The sequence below is a fragment of the Macaca nemestrina genome, chromosome 5 (genome assembly GCF_043159975.1).
Source record: "Macaca nemestrina isolate mMacNem1 chromosome 5, mMacNem.hap1, whole genome shotgun sequence".
In the NCBI taxonomy this organism is placed as follows: Eukaryota; Metazoa; Chordata; class Mammalia; order Primates; family Cercopithecidae; genus Macaca; species Macaca nemestrina.
In genome coordinates, this window is record NC_092129.1 from 79,893,389 (window position 1) to 79,918,237 (window position 24,849).

The 24,849-nt window shown below is 37.9% G+C and overlaps 1 protein-coding gene and 1 pseudogene across 7 annotated transcripts in view; one reads left to right on the plus strand and one right to left on the minus strand.

Annotated features, from left to right (window-relative positions):
* LOC105478775 (autophagy related 5) overlaps positions 1-24,849 on the plus strand; it is a 137,266-nt gene that overhangs the window by 41,095 nt on the left and 71,322 nt on the right. The gene's annotated exons all lie outside the window — the stretch shown is intronic.
* Positions 7,482-7,614, minus strand: LOC139363526 (U4 spliceosomal RNA; annotated as a pseudogene).

Consider the following 24,849-nt stretch of genomic DNA (forward strand, 5'->3'; position numbering starts at 1 on the left):
ATGATGCAGCCATAACCCTGTGAGTAATTGATACATTTTAGAATTGGTGGTACAAGTTTAAATTGTAGCCTCTGTGCCCAGATTTGTGCAGAGGCTACTTTTAGTCATCCCTTACATTCTACTCTTTTGGTATCCCTCTGTTCATGGATTCTCTGGCATTAGACTGATTGCTTAGCCCCTAACATACGGCATATGTCATATAAACTTGGGTTTAGCTTCTGAAGGAAATGCCATTACTTTAGGGATGTGGTCTTTGATTCCTCAGGCGTGACCCTTCTGTGGTCACGATGGAAAATTCTGGGTGCGTACAAAGATACCTCCACACGTGTGGGGATTGAACTCCAACCTCTGATTTCTCGGGACAGTAGACTTGTTTTGTGCTTCAATTCCCTTTCTCCTTGCTGTGGTTTAGAAAATACTCCGAAGGAAAAAGCTAAGTGGAATGTGGTGGTCATCTCTGTATCCCTCATGTTTTGGAGAATTTAAATAACTCTGTGATCTTGCCTGCATTGATCACCCTCTAGTGTTTTCAAACGATTGTTTTATGTACAGATAGTCCTCCCTTTACATGGTTCCAGTATGCATGAATTTCAGTTACTGTGGTTTAGTTAAGTAACACCAGGTCCTCAACTGTATAGTTCAAATTTCAATTACAGTGGTATATTGACTGCAGATAATTACATAAAATGCGAACTTTGTTGCTAGTTTAGTCCAGGAATCATTACATAACAACAGATGAGCTTATGATTAGTGATAAATTATGTCACTTCTTTCCATATCTGTCAGTGATTGGCCTCTCTATGTCTATTATTCATTTTACCCACAGATAGCAAAGCATGTAGTTGTGGTTGCCTCCTTGTCTCCAGCAATAAACCCATGTAACATTTTATAAAAATCGATAATTGAAAAAGGGAATTGGCCAAGAGAGATGTAAATCCAACAAAGAAACAAACTGATAATGTTGGGAATGAAATTTGAATAGAAAGAAAGGGGGTTATGGAAGCAATAGCTGACTTTGAAAATGTTGACATGGCTGCCCTTCAAGAGACTAGATTATGCAGCCAGGGGAACTTATTGAGGAACTTATATGCAGTAAAGGTGAACTTACTGGCATGAATAAGGAAAGTAGTTGTGACAAAAGGATGAAGATGTCCCAAAGGAAGTGATGCTATAAAAAACTTCTTATTAAAGGAACTCGCAGATATTTTATGACATTGAAATACAAATAGTAAAATGTTAGAAGTTGATTAAAATGTAGAAAAAATGACTTCAATTCACCAAGACATGGGAAGGATGCTTGCCCATAAGTTATATGTTGAGAAAGCAAGCACTCTTCAAACTATAAGTTCTTAAGTTTTTACAAAGAAATAAAATACTTTTGGCTGGGTGTGGTGGCCCATGCCTGTAATCCCAGCATTCTTTAGGAGGCCCAACTGGGAGGATCATTTGAGGCTAGGAGTTGGAGACCAGCCTGGGCAACATAGCAAGACCTCATCACTACAAAAAAATTTTAAAATTAACCAGGGCATGCTGGCATGTGCCCACAGTCCTAGGCAGGCTGAGGCAGGAGGATTGCTTGAGCCCAAGGAGTTCAAGGTTACAGTGAGCCATGATCGTGCCACCACACTCCACCCTGAGTGACAGAGTGAGACCCTGTCTCTAAAAAAAATAAAATAAAATTTAAAAATAAAACACTTCAGTTCTCAATGTTTCTAATGTGTTAAATTATAATTGTACTAAATAAATATTAGGATTTCTTTTAACTTTTTGTTTTTCAGTATACATTTATTGTGGTGGTTTGTTTTGTTTTGTTGAGACTAAGTTTCACTCTGTTACCCAGGCTGGAGTGCAGTGGTGCAATCGCAGCTCACTGCATCCTCCGCCTCCCAGGTTCAAGCAATTTTCATGTCTCAGCCTTCTGAGTAGCTGGGATTACAAGCATGTACCAACATGCACAGCTGATTTTGTATTTTTAGTAGAAACAGGGTTTTGCCATGTTGGCCAGGCTGGTCTCGAATTCCGGGCCTCAAGTGATCTGCCCACTTTGGCCTCCCAGAGTGCTGGGATTACAGGCATGAGCTACTGTGCTCAGCCTCTAGTGTATATTTATAATCAACAGTAAGAGTTTTTAAATGTTTTGACAAAATTTTTTAAAGATTGTGGAACAATCGTAATTGTCCCCATTAGTTATGAAGATCACTTTGCTTAGTTTCAACTTGCATGATTACTTCTCCAGTCCCATCCTACCATGCAGAGTGAGGGCATGTCCTGTAATTCCTCTATCTTCAACAGTGTTTTTGGCCAGGGAGTTAGTCCAGTAGATGTTCTGTCATGGCAATGACTAGAATAAAACAGAAGAAAACCTTCACCTGCCATAATTTTTAAAAAATGTGATCTAGTTTTAACTTTTGGACTATGCTGTTACCACATCAAATGGGTGTTTGTAGGTATTTAGTATTCGTTAAACTTTCATTATACAAAATTTAGGGCATTTCTGTGGTATCAAGAGCAAGTAAGACATGTATTTTATGACAATGTATACTGTAAATTATACTTTTTCATTTCTCATTTCTTTGTTTTAAATTTTTTAGATTTGACCTAGGTTACATGGAGTCACTCCTTACTTTCATATTTATACATCTGGCATTTCTCAACTAGATTATAAACTTTGCAAAGTTAGGCACTAGGCCTCTTACCACATTTTTATTACTGAGTTCACAAACTCTTACGAAATGATTAAAATAATTTACACCTCCATAAGAAGGTGTACTGCCTTGTTTCTTGCTGGCGATTTGAAGATTAAATGATATTTTAGGAGACTTGTAAATAAGAAGGTAGCCTAAATAGAAGATGATGAGGATCATGTAAAGAAAGAAGGATTTGAATTAACTTCACAATTGAAGTTAATAATTTAATTAGTTAAGTAGATGTTCTTAAAGTCTATTGTGAATGGCTGAGTCTTCTAAAAAGAACTCGAGGGTTCAGCAGAGGATTCTAAAAATGATTTGAATGTTTTATTTGCGGCATTGGAAGATTGGGTATGGAGGATAATGATTAAGCGTTAGAAGAACAAAGGCCTGGTTTTTAGTCTCTGGTCTTAGTAGTCCTTAGATCAAGTCAACTCCTTTGAGCTTCAGTTTCTTAATCGATAAAACGAGGATATCTGTTAGGTTTGCTTCATTGATATCTGTAGAGGCCTTATGAAACACCAGTACAGTTTATGTGAAAGTATTTGAAAGGGAGTAAAGCGGTCTTGATGAAAAAAGTTAGTGAGAAGTCAGTTTTAGATTCCAGGACAGGGTTGGCAAATATGGTCATGGGCCAGCCACCTGTTTTTGTAAATAAAGATTTACTGGAACCCATCCACACTCATTCACTTATGTATTGTCGGTGGCTACTTTCGGTAGCAGAGTTAAATAATTATGAGACTATGTGGCCCACAAGCCTAACATACTTATTATCTGGCCTTTTAAGAAAATGCTTGTCAGCCCATAAAAGGTTAGTTGACCAAGCTACAGCTCATGTTTATCTTTCACCTGAAGTCTGACTCAAAATGTTACACATTCAGAACTGAGTGTAACAGAATGTAGCTGACTTACTCTAATAACTGCATTTATTACAATTTTTTTAGGCATAAAATTACTTTTTTTCTATTTCTGCCTGGGCTCATATTGTTTCTTGAGTACGTGACTGTTGTAAAGTTTCCTTTATTAAATTTTATTAAATTAATTTTAAAGCGACGTTTGATTAAATCCAACTTAAAATGATGTTTGGTTAAAATATACTTTATTCCATTTTGTTTTTTGTTATAAATTATTTTTGTAGCTATTATGTTTGGTTTTATTTGTGATGGTTATGATTAAGCTTACACTGCTATAATTGAGCTAACATACCTCTCCTAAGACTTTGAGTAGTCTTGTGAGAGATCTCCACAGCAAAGTCTAATGAGAGGTATGCTGTGGATACTGGAGTCCTTGGTACTGTATTTTCTGTTTATTCAGAATGAGAATATTCATTTCGGAAATCTTTAGCTCAGTAAATGTTGCTTGTAGAAAATATATTTTGGAGTAAAATGCTGAATGTTAATTAACATAAATGGGTAAATGGTGGATGTTTTCTATTGTTTCTTTTATCAGGAATACTTTTTCCCCTTTAACTCCTAATCATGTTTTAATGCTCATCTCAGTTGTCACTTTCTATAAGAAGCTTTCCTTCTTTTATTGTTTTAGTCAACAGACATTTATTGAGCACCTAATGTATATCTGACATTATGCTAGCAGCTAGTGATCATCCAGCACTGATGGGACAAACATGGCTCCTGGCTTCAAAGAGCTTTGTAGAAAAGTGGAGGCAGAACTGTTAATGCTTTCAGCTATCATGACTTTTTGTCCATTTATACAATTTTTTCTCTTGTATTTTGTCACAGTCTGGTATAGTTATATGGTTTATGTGTTTTGCTGGCATATCAATTAGCCTAGTTGGGTTATGTTCTACATTTTTGTATCCCCAGCACCTACTGTGTGGTCTTTGGCAAGTGTAGAGAAACTAAATATTAACTGCATGACTTCTTTATTTTATTCCTTTCTAATACTAACAAAATAATATTAACAATTTTTCATTAATAGTTTCCTATTAAAATAAAGGAAGTGTCTTGTTTGAATTTATTTATGGAATTGGATTTTATGTAGAGTTTTTTCCTCCAAAAGAAGTTTTTATTAATTTGTGAAGTCAGAGATATTAAACCTTTCTGTTAGTGCAGTTGTCAATTTCTCAATATTGTGACATAACAGATGGCACATTTATTTCATTTAGAACTGCACCTGTGGATTATAACAGCTAAACAACAATTTAAACAATTTTTGAATACTTTCAAATGCTAATTTTAATTTCTCAGAACTCTGTGAAAGAGAAATAAGAAAAGCTTATGAAACCAAGAAAACTCATTTAGGACATACTGTGCCTTTCAGTGTTTTTTTATGAGTTTTCATTTTATGTACAAAAATGTTTAACCTCTGTGAAATAAGGTTAACAGCCACAAGAAAGAAAAGAAAGTAGCATTTTTATTTATGAGCAGTTGTTACTACAAGTGCAGGTGATTATCTATTTAATATCAAGTTGTTTTTCTTATAAGCCAGTGATTTGAGGAAATCTATAAAAAATATTTTTGCCATAACTTAGTTTCTTGCTTTTCGGAGTATACAATCTAAAAAAGGTGGGGAGGGTTGGCATTAGATACATTCTGTAAACTTGCAAATAAAGGCAAGGTTTAACTGCTAATATGTTAAAAGTGTACACTGTTTCTAAAATTTGGTTAGGCTTTTTCAACTAATTAATATTTTAGACACATTAATTATTTGATAGTGTGCCATTTTAACTTAAAACTGGTTTCTAAGAGGAGATGGTGATTAGCTAATGGTAATTTTATAGCAAGTCACAACATTTGGAAAATACTTTTGTTTGGTAGGTAACATAAAAGTTAAATGCAGCGGTTCCAGCTCTTTGGAGGTTTGTGTGATAGAGACAGGTGGGTTGTCATTGCATTGCCTTGTTTTTACTACTTCTGCTTATAGTAGAGTAAGTATCGGACTGAAAATCTGTTGTTCTGAGACGGAGCACCAGACCTGATCTATTTACTTATTGCTGTGTCTCTTATCAGTTGTATGATCATGGCAGGTCACTTTTCTCTCTAAGCTGGACTTTTCTTTCTTTTCTTTTCTATCCCTTCTCCAACTCCCTTCCCTCCCCCTAGGCGATGTCTGTAAAGCTGGAGTTTTATTACAAATACGAAGGTGGTAATACCTCATAAGACTCGGATTCAAGGATTTTAAAGCAACAATCACATGCACTTTAATTCTGATGATAGATGTTTTCAGTTCATTTCAAAAGAACTTCTGGATGAATAATTTTTATTGTTCTCCCATCCCCCTCCTTCTCAGACTTCTTTTTAAGCAGGACTTACTAGATAGAAGGAAATAGATAACTTTCTAGAAGTAACTGTGGTAACATACAAAAGCTACTAAAACAGAAACAAGAGTTTTTAGACTTAATGCAGCTACTACCTGTCTGTGTATCTATGTTGAGTCTTTAATTTCTATGATTTTTGTTACAGTGTCAGGTTCTGTTCTAGTTGTAGGTGGTATAAAAGTAGATTCCTAAGTAGAACTGTGGGAGGCATAACTATCTCTTCCTTGTACCTTTTTTCTCATTGAAAGATTGATATTGGATAAGCTTCCTTTTTTACAGTCTTTAGCAAAATTCAGATTTTTATCAGTCTTTGGGACACTGAGATTACATTGTATAAATAACAGCAAAGAAAATAGTAGAATGAATCTCTATCAGTCACTCAGCCTCATCTGTTACTAGTATATGGCCAGTGTTGTTTCATCTATTATTTTTCATTCCTTGTCTATGTGAGTTTTTGGAAATTTTTGTTCGTTCTTCCATTGCCACAAATATTTCTCACAGATTTTATGGTCTTGTGTTTAATCAAGTCTTGGCAGCAACATTCATTGTCTTTGATCTTCATGGCTGCAAATTCAATCTTCATTATGGGAGAATCATGCGCGGACAGTAGTAGTGTGGATTAGCTAGCCAATATAAGAACCTACTATGTGCCTGCCTCTGTGCTAAGCACAGGGGACACTGGGTAGATGTGACAGGCACGATTCCTTCCCTCTGAATGTGTAGGGTAGCAGAGGAGCCAGGCATTAAACAGATCGCTTTTATGTAATTGTTACATTTATAACTGGAGTTGTACAGGAAGGAGGAAGGGCTAGAGAGAGTGGTGTGGTGGTGGTGGTGAAAGTTGTTTCAGGCTGAAGGAATGAACTGGGCTAGGCTCAGAAGCAAAGAGCCTACTAAGTTCTGAGAGCTGACTAGAGTGTGATGATCAAGATTGAGAGTGGTAAGGTGGAAGTCAGGCAGAGACCCTGCCCATTCAGGGCTTTATAGGCCATTTTAACAGTATTGAACTTAATCCCTGGCAGGAGGAACAGAGAGTGGGATGGTAGGAGACCAGTGAAACATTTTAAGCAGACCTATAACAGAATCAGATTTCCCTTTTTAAGACATCCCTTTGACTGCAGTATGGTTAATGAATTAGAAAGAAGCAAATGGGAATTGAAAAGGACCAAGTGGGAGTCTATACCAGTGGTCAAAGCAGAGATGGTGGTATGTGTTATGTGTCCTATGATGGATGATGAGTGCCATGAGAGAAAAAGCAAAGGAAGATGAGAAAGGACTTTGTTGGGAAAGGGCGTTGTTATTTTAAATATGAGGGTCAGGGAAGTCCTCACTGATTGGATGACATTAAATGTCACTGAAGTGGGAATATTTTAGGCACTTCCAGAGAACTAATCGTATGCATAGCTTTTAAAGGTGTAGATAAACACAGGTTTATCTTCAAGGATACCCTTCTCTATTGCCCACTTTTTTTTTTTTTTTTTTTTAGCATTCTGTGTAGTAAAAATGGCACTTGTCTATATCTGGTTATTTTCATAAGCCTTGTGGGACACAAAGCATTTTTTTGGCAGTTGGTTTTATGCTGTTTGCAGTTAGCAATTATCATGTCTTGGATAAACCTCATTGGCTATGATACTGCCACTACACAAAGCTTCATTTATACTATTTTGAAAGCAGTAAAGTGCTGAGAATATTGACCAATTAGAATTGGACCTGTTTACATTAAGGTGATTAGGGAAGACCTCTGATTATTTTTTCACAGTCTGGTGGCTAGAGAGTCCAAGACGAAGATGCCTGCAATTTCAGTGTGTGACGAGGGCCTACTTCCTGATTCATAGCTATCTTCTCTTTGTATCCTCACAGAGTAAAACAGAGCAAGAGCTTTCTCTGGGGTCTGTTTTCTAAAGACAGTAATTCCATTTATGAGGACTCCACCCTTATGACCTAATCAGCTCCCAAAGGCCCCACCACCTTATCTATCATGTTGGAGGTTAGGGTTTCAACATGAATTATAGGGGGATGTAAACATTCAGTCCACAATGGGTATGTTTTGAGAAGTTAAAAGAAGATAAACATGTCTTAGGTGTAGTGACTGAGGAGGAAGTGTGGCCCGAGATGAGTTTGGAGAGATGAGAAAGAACCAAATTATCTAAGGCCTGTAGGTCAAGGAAAACAATTTGGATTTTAAGCCATTGGAAGACTTTTAAGCAGGGGAGTGATGAGATATAGAATATGATATAAGAGCTGTTCAGTGTAGAATGGAATAGGAGTCAAGAATGAAAGTGGCTCTAGTAAAATAATGCATTGTATTACAATATTATTTATCTTGAAAAAAAAGAATATGGTGATATTTAGGGTGATGATGGGAGAGATGGAGAAAAGTCAATAAATTTGGGGTTTTAGAGGTAGATTGGCAGAGACTGTTGTTAGGCTGGATGTAGAGGATGGGTTAAAAACAAGGAAGGAATTATTCCTGGGTTATGATTTGGGCAGCTGCATGGAGAGTGGTGCTTTATACTGAGATATGAAATATTAGATAGAGAATGAGATGGGAAGTAAAGCCTATTTGAGAGGCCATCTTGGAGGCCAGAATTTTGAGATGTCTAATGAGGCATTCATGTAGAGATACACTGAATTAGATTTTGCTAAAATTAAATATTGTGAGTGTGGGACAGCAGATGGAGAATGCAGAATAGAATAGAATCTAATGCCGCAGCTTCTAGTTTCATACTGTGTTTATTTTCCCAATTAGTATGGGAATTTTAGCTTCAAGAATATGGCAGTGAATGTGTCACAGTGATACAAAGCAATGAAATATGGAGCCACCTCATTTATGTTTGCTTTTTTTGTACATACAGCTGAGCTAATTAGGTCATTTTTGTTATTATAATTATTTGCCTGTAGTACGTTTTGCAGGAAGGTGAATTACTCCAACCTGAAACTCTGTGTGTGGCATTTAAGAATCTACAACTTCATGAGAAAGTTGCTTAAAGCAAATTTGTAACCTGTTTGAGCATTCAATTAAGTTTTACTACAGAACGAACAAGCATTTTACTATATATTATGTGTTTTAAATCAATCTATTGGTGTTCTTTCTGTAATTAAAAATAATGGTGAGATTTTTAGAGTTCGTGCATTTGCATTTTAATATAAAGCATTAAAAAATTTGCTAAGCTTCTGGTGAAAGATTGCTCCTGAAATTACATGATTTAAATGAATAAATTAATTTTGTAATAATTTGGATTATAGCTTCCTACAGTGCTTTGGGTAGACTTGGCAGTGAGTATCATGGATAATAAAACTTGGCGAAACATTTAGGCAGTTATTCCGCAGCGCACTGCAGATTATACTAACATTGTTGGAGAGAGTGAGTCCATTAATAACAGTGGATTGTCATGATAAAGAATACATTTTTGCGTATGAGATTCAGTTGATAAATGTATAAATCTGTATGGCTAGGTCGATACTTCAGTTTGTACTCTGATTAGTAATCAAATATTTTTAGTGACACTTTATAAGAATACAAAGGCTTAATTTTATGCACTTTTAAAATTTCAGATCATCTAGAGTAAAATGACCATCATATCTTTTATTTTATATTTGGTCTGCTTTAATGAATTTTAAAAAATATGTGCCTTCTAAGATACTGTCTTTTTTTAATATATAAGTAAAGTTTGGGAAGGCACAAAAAATTTTTTCCTTATGAATGTTGATACACTGTGTAGAGGAAATTCAGACAGACATCTCTCTGATCCATGATTCTCATTCTTGGAGTCATGACCTATCATTACTATTTGAATTTACAGCATGATTCCTCTTTTCTCTTAAAAAAAATTATACCAGATACACCCACATATATACATACACACTAGTATTTATAGATAAACTTACTTTTCAAGTGATTTTTTTTGTTTTGTTTTGAAGCTGCTTTTTTTTTTTTTTTTTTTTTTTTGAGATGGAGTCTCGCTCTGTTGCCAGGCTAGAGTGCAGTGGCATGATCTCATTTCACTGCTACCTCCACCTCTTAGGTTCAAGCAATTCTTCTGCCTCAGTCTTCTGAGTAGCTAGGTCTACAGGTGCGTGCCACCACGGCTGGCTAATTTTTGTATTTTTACTAGAGATGGGATTTCACCATCTTGGCCAGGATAGTCTTGATCTCCTTACCTCATGATCCCCCATCTCAGCCTCCCAAAGTGCTGGGATTGCAGCGTGAGCCACCATGCCTGTCCCTGCCGCCCATTTTTTATTTTTTAAGAGAAGTGTCATCATGTTGCCCAGGCTGGTCTCAAACTCCTGGAGTCAAGTGATCCTTCCATCTTGGCCTCCCAAAGTGCTAGGATTGTAGGCATGAGCCACTGCACCAGGCCTGTTTTGAAACCTTTTAAGATTCTCTTTAAGATAATAGAAAACTTTTATTTTATTTTACTTTAAGTTCTGAGATACATGTGCAGAAGGTGCAGGTTTGTTACACAGGTATACATGTGCCATGGTGGTTTGCTGCACCTAGCAACCTGTCATCTAGGTTTTAAGCCTCGCACACATTAGGTATTTGTCCTAATGTTCTTCCTCTGCTTGCCCCCGACCCATCTACAGGCCCTAGTGTGTAATGTTCCCCTCCCTGTGTCCCATGTGTTCTTATTGTTCACACTCAGCTCCCACTAATGAGTGAGAACATGCGGTATTTGGTTTTCTGTTCCTGTGTTAGTTTGCTGAGGGTAATGGCTTCTAGCTTCATTCATGTCTCTGCAAAGGACACAGAATCATTCTTTTTTTATGGCTGCATAGTATTCCATGGTATATATGTGCCACATTTTCTTTATCCAGTCTAACATTGATGGGCATTTGGGTTGGTTCCAAGTCTTTGCTATTATAATAGTGCTGCAGTAAACATACGTTTGCATGTGTCTTTATAGTAGAATGATTTATAATCCTTTGGGTATATACTCAGTAATGGGATTGCTGGGTCAAATGGTATTTCTGGCTCTAGATTCTTGAGGAATTGCCACACTGTCTTCCACAATGGTTGAACTAATTTACACTCACACCAGCAGTGTAAAAGTGTTCCTATTTCTCCACAACCTTGCCAGCATCTGTTGTTTCCTGACTTTTTAATAATCGCTGTTCTAACGGTGTAAGATAGTATCTCATTGTGGTTTTGATTTGCATTTCTCTAATGATCAGTGATGATGAGCTTTTTTTCATATGTTTATTGGCCACATAAATGTCTTCTTTTGAGAAATGTCTGCTCATATCCTTCACCCACTTTTTGATGGGGTTGTTTTTTTCTTGTAAATTTGTTTAAGTTCCTTGTAGATTCTAGATCTACCTTTGTCTGATGGGTAGATTGCAAAAATTTTCTCCCATTCTCTAGGCTGCCTGTTCACTCTGATGATAGTTTCTTTTGCTGTGCAGAAGCTCTTTAGTTTGATTAGATCCCATTTGTCAATTTTGGCTTTTGTTGCTATTGCTTTTGGTGTTTTAGTCATGAAGTCTTTTCTCATGCCTATGTCCTGAATAGTATTACCTAGGTTTTCTTCTAGGGTTTTTATGGCTTTGGATTTGACATTTAAGTCTTTAGTCCATCTTGAGTTAATTTTTGTATAAGATGTAAGGAATGGGTCCAGTTCCTGTTTTCTGCATATGGCTAGCCAGTTTTCCCAGAACCATTAATTAAATACGAAATCCTTTCCCCATTGCTTGTTTTTGTCTGGTTTGTCGAAGATCAGATGGTTGTAGATGTGTGGTGTTATTTCTGAGGTCTCTCTTCTGTTCCATTGGTCTATATATCTGTTTTGGTACCAGTACCATACTGTTTTGGTTACTGTAGCCTTGTAGTGTAGTTTGAAGTCAGGTAGTATGATGCCTCCAGCTTCGTTCTTTTTGCTTAGCATTGTCTTGGCTATATGGGCTCTTTTTTCATTCCATATGAAATTTAAAGTAGTTTTTTTGTAATTCTGTGGAGAAAGTCAGTGGTAGCTTAATGGGAATAGTGTTGAATCTATAAATTACTTTGGGCAGTATGGCCATTTTCATGATATTGATTCTTCCTATCCATGAGCATGGAATGTTTTTCCATTTGTTTGTGTTCTCTCTTATTTCATTGAGCAGTGGTTTACAGTTTTCCTTGAAGAGGTCCTTCACATCCCTCGTAAGTTGGATTCCTAGGTATTTCATTGTCTTTGTAGCAGTTGTGAATGGGAGTTCACTCATGATTTGTCTCTCTGCTTGTCTGTTTGCGGTGTATAGGAATGCTTTTGATTTTTGCAAATAGATTTTGTATCCAGAGACTTTGCTGAAGTTGCTTATCAGCTTAAGGAGTTTTTGGGCTGAGACAATGGAGTTTTCTAAATATACAATCATGTCATATGTAAACAGAGACAATTTGACTTCCTATTTGAATACCCTTTATTTTTTCTCTTGCCTGATTGCCCTGGCCAGAACTTCCAATACTATGTTGAATAGGAGTGGTGAGGGAGAGCATACTTGCCTTGTGGCAGTTTTCAAAGGGAATGCTTCCAGCTTTTGCCCATTTGGTACGATATTGACTATGGGTTTGTCATAAATAGCTCTTGTTATTTTGAGATATGTTCCATCAATACCTAGCTTATTGAGAGTTTTTAGCATGAAGGGATGTTGAACTTTATTAAAGGCCTTTTCTGCATCTATTGAGAGAATCATGTGGTTTTTGTCATTGGTTCTGTTTATGTGATGGATTACGTTTATTGATATGCATGTGTTGAATCAGCCTTGCATCCCAGGGATGAAGCCGACATGATCGTGGTGGATAAGCTTTTTGATGTGCTGCTGGATTCAGTTTGCAAGTATTTTCTTGAGGATTTTTGCGTCGATGTTCATCAGGCATATTGGCCTGAAATTTTCTTTTTTTGTTTTGTCTCTGCCAGGTTTTGGTATCATAAAATGAGTTAGGGCCCCATAAAATGAGTTAGGGAGGATAATTTCTATTATTTGGAATAGTTTCAGAAGGAATGGTACCAGTTCCTCTTTGTACCTCTAGTAGAATTCGGCTGTGAATCCGTCTGGCTTTTTTTGGTTGGTAGGCTATTAATTACTGCCTCAATTTCAGAACTTGTTATTGTTCTATTTAGGGATTCAACTTCTTCTGGTTTGGTCTTGGGAGGGTGTATGTGTCCAGGAATTTATCCATTTGTTCTAGAATTTCTAGCTTATTTGCATAGAGGTGTTTATAATATTCTCTGATGATGGTTTGTATTTTTGTGAGATCAGTGGTGATATCCCCTTTATCATTTTTTATTGTGTCTATTTGATTCTTCTCTCTTTTCTTCTTTATTAGTCTAGCTAGTGGTCTATTTTGTTAATCTTTTCAAAAAACCAGCTCCTGGATTCATTGATTTTTTTTTGAGGGTTTTTCATGTCTCCATCTCCTTCAGTTCTGCTCTGATGTTAATTATTTTTGACTTCTGCTAGCTTTTGAATTCGTTTGCTCTTGCTTCTCTGATTCTTTTGATTGTGATGTTAGGGTGTTGATTTTAGATCTTTCCAGCTGTCTGATGTGGGCATTTAGTGCTATAAATTTCCCTGTTAACACTGCTTTAGGTGTGTCCCAGAGATTCTGGTACATTGTCTCTTTTTTCTCATTGTTTTCAAAGCACTTACTGATTTCTGCCTTTGTTTCGTTATTTACCCAGTAGTCATTCAGGAGCAGGTTGTTCAGGTTCCGTGTAGTTGGGTGGTTTTGAGTGAGTTTCTTAATCCTGAGTTCCAATTTGATTGCACTGTGGTCTTAGAGACTGTTTATTATGATTTCCATTATTTTGCATTTGCAGAGGAGTGCTTTACTTCCAATTATGTGGTCGATTTTTAGGATATGCGTGCTATGTGGTGCTGAGAAGAATGTGTATTCTGTTGATTTGGGATGGAGAGTTCTGTAGATGTCTATTAGGTCCACTTGGTTCAGAGCTGAGTTCAAGTCCTGAATATCCTTGTTAATTTTCTGTCTCGTTGATCTGTCTAATGTTGATAGTGGGCGTTAAAATCCCCCACTATTACTGTGTGGGAGTTCAAGTCTCTTTGTAGGTCTTGAAGAACTTGTTTTATGAATCTGGGTGTTCCTGTATTGGGTGCACATATATTTAGGATAGCTAGCTCTCCTTGTTGCATTGATCCCTTTGCCATTATGTAATGCCCTTCTTTGTCTTTTTTGATCTTTGTTGGTTTAAAGTCTGTTTATCAGAGACTAGGATTGCAACCCCTGCTTTTTTTTTGCTTTCCATTAGCTTGGTAAATATTCCTCCATCTCTTTATTTTGAACCTATGTGTGTCTTTCCTCGTGAGATGGGTCTCCTGAATATAGTACACTGATGGGTCTTAACGGTTTATCCAGTTTGCCAGTCTGTGTCTTTTAATTGGGGCATTTATCCCATTTACATTTAAGGTTAATATTGTTATGTGTGAATTTGATCCTGCCATCATGATGCTAGCTGATTATTTTGCTCATTAGTTGATGCAGTTTTTTCGTAGTGTTGTTGGTCTTTATATTTTGGTGTGTTTTTTGCAGGGGCTGTAACTGGTTTTTCCTTTCCACATTTAGTGCTTCCTTCAGGAGCTCTTGTAAGGCAGGCCTGGTGATGACAAAATCCCTTAGCATTTGCTTGTCTCTAAAGTCTCCTTCTCTTATGAAGCTTAGTTTGGCTGGATATGAAATTCTGAGTTGAAAATTCTTTTCTTTAAGAATGTTGAATATATTGGTCCCCACTCTCTTCTGTCATATGGAGTTTCTGCAGAGAGATCTGCTGTTAGTCTGATGCGCTTCCCCTTGTAGGAAACCTAACCTTTCTCTCTGGCTGCCCTTAACATTTTTTCATTCATTTCAGCCTCGGAGAATCTGACGATTATGTGTCTTGGGGTTGCTCTTCTTTAGGAGTATCTTAGCGTTGTTCTCTGTATTTCCTGAATTTGAATGTTGGCCTGTCTTGCTAGGTGGGGGAAGTTCTCCTGAATAATACCCTGAAGTGTGTTTTCCAACTTGGTTCCATTCTCCCCATCACTTTCAGGTACACCAGTCTTAAGTTTGGTCTTTTCACATAGTGCCATATTTCTTGGAGGCTTCATTCGTTCCTTTTTACTCTTTTTTCTCTAATCTTGTGTTCACACCTTATTTTATAAGTTGATCTTCAATCTCTGATAATTCCACTTGATCAATTTGGTTATTGATACTTTTATATGCTTCACGAAGTTCTTGTGCTGTTTTTCAGCTCCATCAGGTCATTTATGTTCCTCTGAAAACTGGTTATTCTAGTTAGCATTTCCTGTAACCTTTTATCAGGGTTCTTAGCTTTCTTCCATTGGGTGAGAACATGCTCCTTTAGCTCAGAGGAGTTTGTTATTACCCACCTTCTGAAGCCTTCTTCTGTCAATTCATCAACTTCATTCTCCATCCAGTTTTGTGCTCTTGCTGGAGAGGAGTTGCGATCATTTGAAGAAGAGGCATTCTGGTTTTTTAAATTTTCAGCATTTTTGCTGTTTGGTTTTTTTTTTTCTTTCCATCTTCGTGGATTTATCTACCTTTGATCTTGGAGGCTAATGACCTTTGGATGAGGTTTTTTTTTGTGGGGTCCTTTATATTGATGTTGTTGCTTTCTGTTTGTTAGTTTTTCTTCTAATAGTCCGGCCCCTCTTCTGCAGGTCTGCTGCAGTTTGCTGGAGGTCCACTCCAGACCCTGTTCACCTGGGTATCACCAGTGGAGGCTGTAGAACAGCAAAGATTGCTGCCTGCTACTTCCTCTGGAAGCTCGCTCCCAGAGGGGCACCGGCCTGATACCAGCCGGAGCTCTCTTGTATGAGGTGTCTGTTGACTCCTGTTGGGAGGTCTCTCCTAGTCAGGAGGCATGGGGATCAGAGACCCACTTGAGGCAGTCTGTTCTTAGCAGAGCTGGTGTGCTGTGCTGGGAGAATCCCTCTTGTTAGGATCAGCTGCTCTCTTCAGAGTCGGCAGGCAGGAATGATTAAATCCACTGAAGCTGCGCCCACAGCCACCCCTTCCCCCAGGTGCTGTGTCCCAGGGAGATGGGGGTTTTGTCTGTAAGCCCCTGACTGGGACCGTTACCTTTCCTTCAGAGATGCCCTGCCCAATGAGGAGGAATCTGGAGAAGCACTCTGCCACAGCCACTTTGCTGGACTGTGCTGAATTCCACTCAGTCCCGACCTCCCAGACTCCTTAGCACTGTCAGGGGAAAACCGCCTACTAAAGCCTCAGTAATGGCAGATGCCCCTCCCCCCACCAAGCTCGATCATCCCAGGCCAACTTCAGACTGCTGTGCTGGCAGTGAGAATTTCAAGCCAGTAGTTCTTAGCTTGCTGGGCTCCATAGGAGTGGGACCTGCTGAGCGAGACCACTTGGCTCCCTGGCTTTGGCCCCCTTTCCAGGGTAGTGAACGGTTCTGTCTTGCTGGGGTTCCAGGAGGCACTGAAGTGTGAAAAAGACTCCTGCAGCTAGCTTGGTGTCTGCCCAAATGGCTGCCCAGTTTTGTGCTTGAAACCCAGGGCCCTGGTGGTGTAGGCTACACAAGGGAATCTCCTGATCTGCAGATTACAGAAACCATGGGAGAACTGTAGTAACCCAGCTGGGTAGCATAGTACCTCACGGCTTCCCTTGGCTTGGGGAGGGAGGCTCCCCAGCTTCTCGCACATCCTGGGTGAAGGAATGCCCCACCCTGCTTCTGGTCGCCCTCCATGGGTTAGATCCACCGCCTAACCAGTCCCAAGAAGATGACCTGAGTACCTCAGCTGGAAATGCAGAAATCACCTGCCGCCTTCTGCGTTGGTCTCGCTGGGAGCTGCAGACCGGAGCTGTTCCTATTCAACCATCTTGTCAACTCGAGAATGGAAAACTTTTTAAGAACTTTATGATTTTCTTTAAGAGAATGGAAAACTTTAGATGTACTTACTTTTCTAATCCTTTTTTGTTTTGTCCATTAGCTTCTTATCACCTTTCTGTAGATCAGTGTTTCCCAAAGTATGCCAAAAGCATTAGCGTTACTTGGGAACTGATTAGAAATGTACCCTAGGCCAGTCAGGTGCAGTGGCTTATGCCTGTAGTCCCAGCACTTTGGGAGGCTGAGGTGGGTAGATCACAAGGTCAGGAGTTCAAGACCAGCCTGACCAACATGGTGAAACCCCGTCTCCACTAAAAATATAAAAATTAGGTGTGGCGCACGCCTCTAATCCTAGCTACTCAGGAGGCTGAGGCAGGAGAATCACTTGAACCTGGGAGACAGAGGTTGCAGTGAGTCGAGATCATGCCACTGCACTCCAGCCTGGGCGACAGAGTGAGACTCCGTCTCAAAAAAAAAAAAAAAAGAAAAAGAAATGTGCCCTGGACCAACTGAATCAGAAACTCTGGGTAAGTCCCAGCAGCCTGTTTCAGCAAGTCTTCCAGAAGGTTTTGACTCACTAAAGTTTGAAAACCAGTCCTGTGGAGCAGGGTTTCTCAACCTCTGCACTGTTGACTTTTTGGACTGGATAATTCTTTGATGTGGCTGTAAGGGTTGGGGCTGTCCTGTGCATCGTGTAATCTTTAGCAGCACTTTGGCCTCTACAGACTAGATGCCAGTAGCACACTGCCTCCTCCCCCAGGCCCCACCTCCAGTAATAATTGTTTTGTTTTTTTCAACTCAACTTCTACATCCAGCCTAACAATAGGCTCTGTCAATACTACCTCCAAAATAAACCCCACTTTTCTTCTTTTTTTTTTTAATACTTTAAGTTCTAGGGTACATGTGCACAATGTGCAGGTTTGTTACATAGGTATACTTGTGCCATGTTGGTGTGCTGCACCCATGAACTCAACATTTATATTAGGTATTTCTCCTAATGCTCTCCCCCGACAGGCCTGGGTGTGTGATGTTCCCCGCCCTGTGTCCAAGTGTCTCTTGTTCAGTTCCCACCTATGAGTGAGAACATGCGCTATTTGGTTTTCTGTCCTTGTGATAGTTTGCTGAGAATGATGGTTTCCAGCTTCATCCATGTCCCTGCAAAGGACATGAACTCATCCTTTTTCATGGCAGCATAGTATTCCATGGTCTATATGTACCACATTTTCTTAATCCAGTCTATCATTGATGGACATTTTGGTTGGTTCCAAGTCTTTGCTATTGTGAATAGTGCCTTTGCAGCTATTTTTTCTTAAACTATCTTCTTTTTGTTAATGCTTCGATTTTGTTCCACAGGCACTTTAATCTGCATGTACTTTTCAGGTATTTAAAAGTCATTATTTTTATGTAAGATTTTAAAACTCTATAAATGTCTCTTTTACATATTTTTTGAAAGATGAAAAAGGATTAATATTTGCCCACCTAGAATGTAAGAAAGGAGCAGAAGAGACAAGGTGATGAAGGGAAATATAGGAAGTGAGAAGAGAAGGAAGACAACTTCATGGACTTGTTGAAAGGGGAAATGCTTTACAATTATAATACAGCTTATTCTCCCCAGTATTTTTAGCATTATTTATTTTCAGGTGTTAGTACTCAATAGAGTAATGCAATTCAGATACTTGAGTTGTAAATGAAAAAATTTCAGAAACACTGGGAGGATAATTTCAAATTTTAATAACTTTATTCTTATTTTTACTGTTAGGATTCCTGGAAATCCTGATTGAATTTTTGGACTTTACAGGATACATTATGTACATCATGTGTCCCTAAAATTTATGGGATACATTTAAAACAATAATATTTAGTCCACAATAAGCTCATTATAAAGTATAATTTGTAAAATTCTTGGTGGGCCGTATTTTTTGAGAAATGTATGTAGTTTTCAACCAACTTTGTTTTGCAATGAATTAGTTGTTATATAAGAGTTTTGAGGAAGATACTTCTTGATCAGTCCTGGTAGCTAAAAGTTGAACTAAGATGAGATTTTTCAATTTCACTCATTATTGTCCTTGTCTTCCTTTAAAGAATAGTTCCTAATTGAGTAATATTTTCAATTGATTATCACAATGCCTTTCTTCATGTGCTCATTGAAGAACTATGACTTAATGAACATGTTAAAACAAGTAATACTTATTTCTGTAGTAGCAGCTACTGCTAGCTGTGCTGTTCTGTCATCTCTAAATACTACAGGAGATGAGATTTGTTGAATTACTATACCAGATGCTACCATAATTTTTGAAGCATAGAACCCTGGGATTTTTGATAATATGAACATGCCATTCATTAATAGTTTCCCAGATCTCAATCATAAGTTATCTTGAATTGGCTGAACATAGATTGTTAGCAAACAAGCTGTTTTATTTATAGAAATGTAACTAAAAATCTCTGTGTCACGGTTGCACCCACTAGCAGCTACTAACCTGATGACCTTGGGCATGTCATGTAGCTGCTTGGAGCCGCAATTTTCTCCTCTCTACAATGAGGAGAGCTATATCAGTAAGTTGTGTGAAAATTAATGTGAAATCCTAGGGTTTTTTAAATTGCTAAATTCTTTGCAGATGTATAAGTTATTGATAAAAGTGATCACTGGTCCCACTGTAATGAGAGCCAACAGCTTTTCCCTATTTCTCACTCTAGTATTGTTTGTTTTTAATAGCACTTTTGACTAGGCTGTTTTTTGATTCAGGGCCTCCTTGCTCTGTCACCCAGGCTGAGGTGCAGTGGTAAGGTCATGGCTCACTGCAGCCTTGACCTCCTGGGTTCAAGCAATCAGTCTTTCTACATCAGTCTCCCAAGTAGCTGGTACTACTGGCATACACCACCAATGCTTGGCTAATTTTTATTTTTAAAATTTTTTTGGTAGAGACAGGATCTACCTATGTTGCCCAGGCTGGTCTCAAACTCCTGGGCTCAAGCATTCCTCCCACCTGGCCCTCCCAAAGTGCTGGCATTACAGGCAGGCTCCACCATGCTCAGCCCAGCCTAAACTTCTGATATGCTTTTTATTTAAGTATAATATCTATTACTTGGTCATCTCTGCCGTTTGAGGAGATGGGGAGTCGGGGTAGGTGGGAAGGACTTGAGCCATCAAGCATTACAAGTGCAAAATAAAGGATTGGTCAGACTTATTAGAAATTGTGATAACTTGTGTCAATTTGGCTTCCCCAACTACATATTAAGTGAAAGGAAGAATCTGTTCTGTACTTGTTTTTATTTTGGTTTTTGTTTTTTATTCTCTACAGCTCCTGTTATTCAATTAAGTGCATAATAGGAGCAAGGGGTTTGGCGGATTTCACTCTACACAGTTCCTACAAAATAAAAACTTGTTTGAGCATGCTGTTTTTTCTATCTCCTGTTTTAATTAAATTGCAGATTCACAATATGAACTGTTTGCAAATTGGGAACTTCTTTACAGAGGTATTTTCCACGTAGCTACCATGTACAGATTAGATAGATTTGAAACAGAATGGAGGAGCTTATTAGGTTTACTAAATTCCTGTGCTTTCCCAGGCCTAGAGACTTTTACATGCATCATCTTAGGGATTCCTCACAAGAATTAGATAAATATTACCATCTTTGCAAATGAGGAAATGAGTTCACAAATTCTGGTGGAACCAGAATTTGAACCTCGATGCCTGATTCTAAAGTGAATGTACAGTCATGCTCTGCATTGTGATGTTTCAGTCAACAGTGGACTGCATGTATGATAGTAGTCTCTTAAGATTATAATGGAACTGAAAAATTCCCATGGCCTAGTATCCTGGTAGCCCTTGTACCATCATAGCACAATGCATTACTCATAGGTTTGTGGTGATACTGTTATCAACAAATGTATTGTGCTGCCAGTTGGATAAATGTCTAGCACATATAATTATGTACATTAATTGATAATGATAAACGACTATGTTACTATTTACTATACTTTTTATCATTATTTTAGAGTGTTCACCTTCTACTTATTAGAAAAAGTTAGCTGTAAAACAGGAAGGTCCTTCAAGAGGTATTCCGGAAGGCATCGTTTTCCTAGGAGATGACAGCTTCGCTCATATTATTACCCCTGAAGACCTTCCAGTGGGACAAGATATGGAGGTGGAAGACAGTGATATTGGTGATCCTCCTCCTTTGTAGGCCTAGGCTAATGTGTGTATTTGTGTCTTAGTTTTTAACAAAAAGTCTTAAGAAGTTAAAAAAGTAAAAAAAAAATTTTAAATAAAAAAAGTTTCACAGAATAAGGATATAAAGAAAGAATGTTTTTGTGCGGCTGTACGTGTTTGTTTTAAGCTAAGTGTTATTACAAAAGACTCAAGAGTTAAGATGAAAACGTTTATAAAGTGAAAAAGCTATAGTAAGCTAAGGTTAATTTTTAAACAAATTCAATGTAACTTAAATGTACAGTGTTTACATAGTCTACAGTAGAATATAGTAATGTCCTAGGCCTTCACATTAACTCACCACTCACTCGTTGACTCACCCAGAGTCAGCCCTGCAAGCTCCATTCATGGTACGTGCACTATAGAGGGGTACCTTTTAAAAATCTTTTATATGGCATTTTTACTGTACCTTTTCTATGTTGAGATACACAAATACTTAAGATTGTGTTACAGTTGCTACAGTATTCAGTACTGGTTTGTATGTACCTGGTTTGCACATACCATATAGGTTTATAGCCTAGGAGCAACAGGTTATACCGTATAGCCTAGTTGTGTAGTAAGCTGTACTCTGTAGGTTTTCTAAGTATGTTCTATGATGTTCCCATGATGAAATTGCCTGATGCATTTCTCAGAATCTATCCCCATCGTTAAATGAAGCATGACCGTATTTTTTGTTACATCTGGAAGTTGTTAACGCTGGCTATATATTAGAATCATCTGGAGAGCTTTCAAAAGTACAGATGCCAGGGAATCAGGTAATTGGTCTGGAGTGGGTCCTGCACATTAGTATTTTTTAAAAGCTCTTCAGGTGATCCTGGTGAGAAGCAAAAGTTAAGAAATGTTGCATTACATACTGTATCTCCAGTGACCATTGGTTGCCCCTTTGTTTTGAAAGCTTTTATTTGTCAGTGGATGATCATTAACAGATTAATAGTGTTTTCTACTTTACATTTTCTCTTCAGAAGCATAAAGGATTTGTATTATAGAAAGAATTACCTATATAATAAATGTTGGAAAGATTACAGTGAACATAATGGGGGTATCTTTTTCTTTGTCAGTCTTTCAAAAATTAAAATTTTTTTTTTTTTCTTATGACTTTGGCTTGCTTTCTGAGTGAAGTAAAAATGAACTCAGTTGCATATTAAATTTGTTTCTGGCCCTCTGCATCTAGGAAAGTAATAAACTAATTTTGGCCAAGAGAAATAACCTTTTCTTAATATACAGTAGTTTTTAAAAGTAATAGAACAGCAGGTTAATGGTTATAAATCTATAGATGATTGTAACAGGAATACATTTAGATAATTAGTCCTGGCCTACCACTGTGCTGTAGCTCTGTAAATCTCTTTTTGACAAGCTGCTTTAAAGATTATCTTTTGGATGAAGGGAAAATGGGAGTATAGTTGAAGATCGTTATTATTAGAAATGTTAATATAAGCACATAGAACAACAATAATTTGTTTTTTACATTATGAAATTTTTGAATTTTGAATTTTTTTATTACCCAGCTTAAAAATACATTTGAAATAAATTCTTCTTAATTGGTTAGAATATGATTGAATTCTGTCTCTTTAAAAATAAAGGCAGTTACTGGAATTGACTCTTGGAATACGTTTAAAGATGTTGTAACTTGCAGTCGTGGTTTATTGGCTGGTGATGTTGAAATTAGAATTTACAATCTACTTTTCTCAGTACTTAATGAGATTAATTTTCTTTAAATTTCCAGCAGTAGTTTTTAACCATTTACAAAGTTTTCATGAGGTGGCTAGTTTTTACTGACTCTTTATAAAGCTGTGCTGTAATAAGGTGTAGCAGTTGTGAGCCTCTCATCTTTTCAGATTAATAAGAACCACTCCCCCCATCGTGCTTATGTCCTCTCCCCTACTATATTAAGGTATGTTAGAAGAGGAAGGGGTTGGAAAGGAATGGTTATCTAGGTCTTAAGGGGTAGGGTTGGAACTCAGACTTGCTTGTCAAGACTGGAGGACTCCTCAGATGTTGGCCTAGATGTTCTTGGACCACCATTCTTATTCCCACCACTGTTACGTGATATGGCTGGAGATGAATGCAGTGAAATTGATGGGAGGTAAATGGCAACTAAATTGTGCCCACAGGGTGAGAAGATAGAACCTTATATGATGATTGAAAAAGTTGGAGGAAGCAAAAGGGTCAGAGGGTATTTGGTTGTAAATATTGCAGCTGTACTGTGTTAGGGCTTTTATTGTCCCAACTATGGCTAGCAAAGGCTACTCAATTGCGTAACTCCAGCAGGCAGCATTCACATAGAATTTGATGTGAGTGATGCAGACTCCCTGGTTCTGAGCCAGACTGAACAGTCCAGCAATTCTATAATGATGGGGTTTTGGCAGGGCCACTTTTCCCTACTGGTCCTGACACTTCTTACCTGGTAGAATCTAGAAGCTCAGTGTCTTCTCTTATTGAATCTGAGGCAGCCTAAAAGGTAATGATAATAGCAAACACTTATGTAGCACTTAATTTGTGTCAGGCACAGTAAGTGTCTTTCTCAAACTCACACAACTATTAAGTGACAAAGCTGGGAAACACACCCAGGCAGTGTGGCTCCAGACTCCAGACTGTGGCTTCCACTATCCCACACTATGTTTGCTGTTCCTTGTTTTTATTGTCCCCATTGCCTACTCATTCATTTAGCTGTTAGTGATTAACAAACATTCATTGAGTATGTACTATGTGCATACTCATAGTACATTAACTTTCTAGGGCTGAAGTATGTAGAACTTTCTAGAGCTGAAGATAAAGTCTTTACCCTCATGGGACTTATATTTTAGTTAAGGGAGAGTGACATGTAAATTGCATAATTTGAAATAACGGTAAGTATTTAGAATAAAATAGAGTGATGGTATAGGGAATGATTGGAAAGTGGGACTGTCTTACCTAGGATTATGAAGGAAATCTTTCTGAGGGGGTAACACTGTATTGAGACTTGAATGACGAGAAGCAGTTATGTAAAGATTAGGAAAGTGGGGATTCTAGGCTGCTAAAACTGAAATGGGAACAAGTTTGGTTATTTACTAGGGACCGGAAAGAAAAATAGCATGACTTAGAGCTTAGTAAGTAAGGTAGGTAGTAACTTAGTAAGTTAGTAAGGTAGACAGTGAGATCTCAGAGGAATGCAGCAATAGCATTCCAAGGGGGTGGAGTGGGCCTAGTAGGAATCTGTTTCTAGGGGAAGAGGTGTTTTATTACTGACATTATTTATGGTTGCCTGCATGCAGAGTTTGGGCAGGGAGCAGTCTGCCCCAGATGCAGGCAATAAGGAGATGCAGTGCATTGCATATTTTTTTTAAAATGATTCTAGTACATAACTTAAAATAACCATATCATTGAAGTGTATCATAAAGCATTATGTTTTGTGAACCATTAGAAAAATATTTGAAAATTTACTCGTTAATGGTGATTATGCTTTAAAAGAGCATTCTGGATACTGTGCACAGGGGATAAACATAGGACAGTGACCAAGTAGGAGGCTATTGTGTTGGCTCGGAGAGGTGAAAGTGGTAGTGGTGAACACGAAGAGAAGTAATTGCACTCTAAATATATATTGATTACTGTTCTTGGTGCCAGTTTTCTAAGACTGTAGCACTTACTTTGTAGGGCAAAGGAGTAAATGTCTTCTCTCAGTTAATTTTCAGACAGTGACCGTCCAGGTCAAAATTTCCAGGAATTTGGATTTTATTGCTTTTGTGATTCACTGAAACCACAGATTTCCCTGGGTAGAAACTTTCTGCCAAGACGTGTGTTTATGGACAAGATGAAGGATGAACTTCCTCCAGGACTGGCACTGCTCTGCC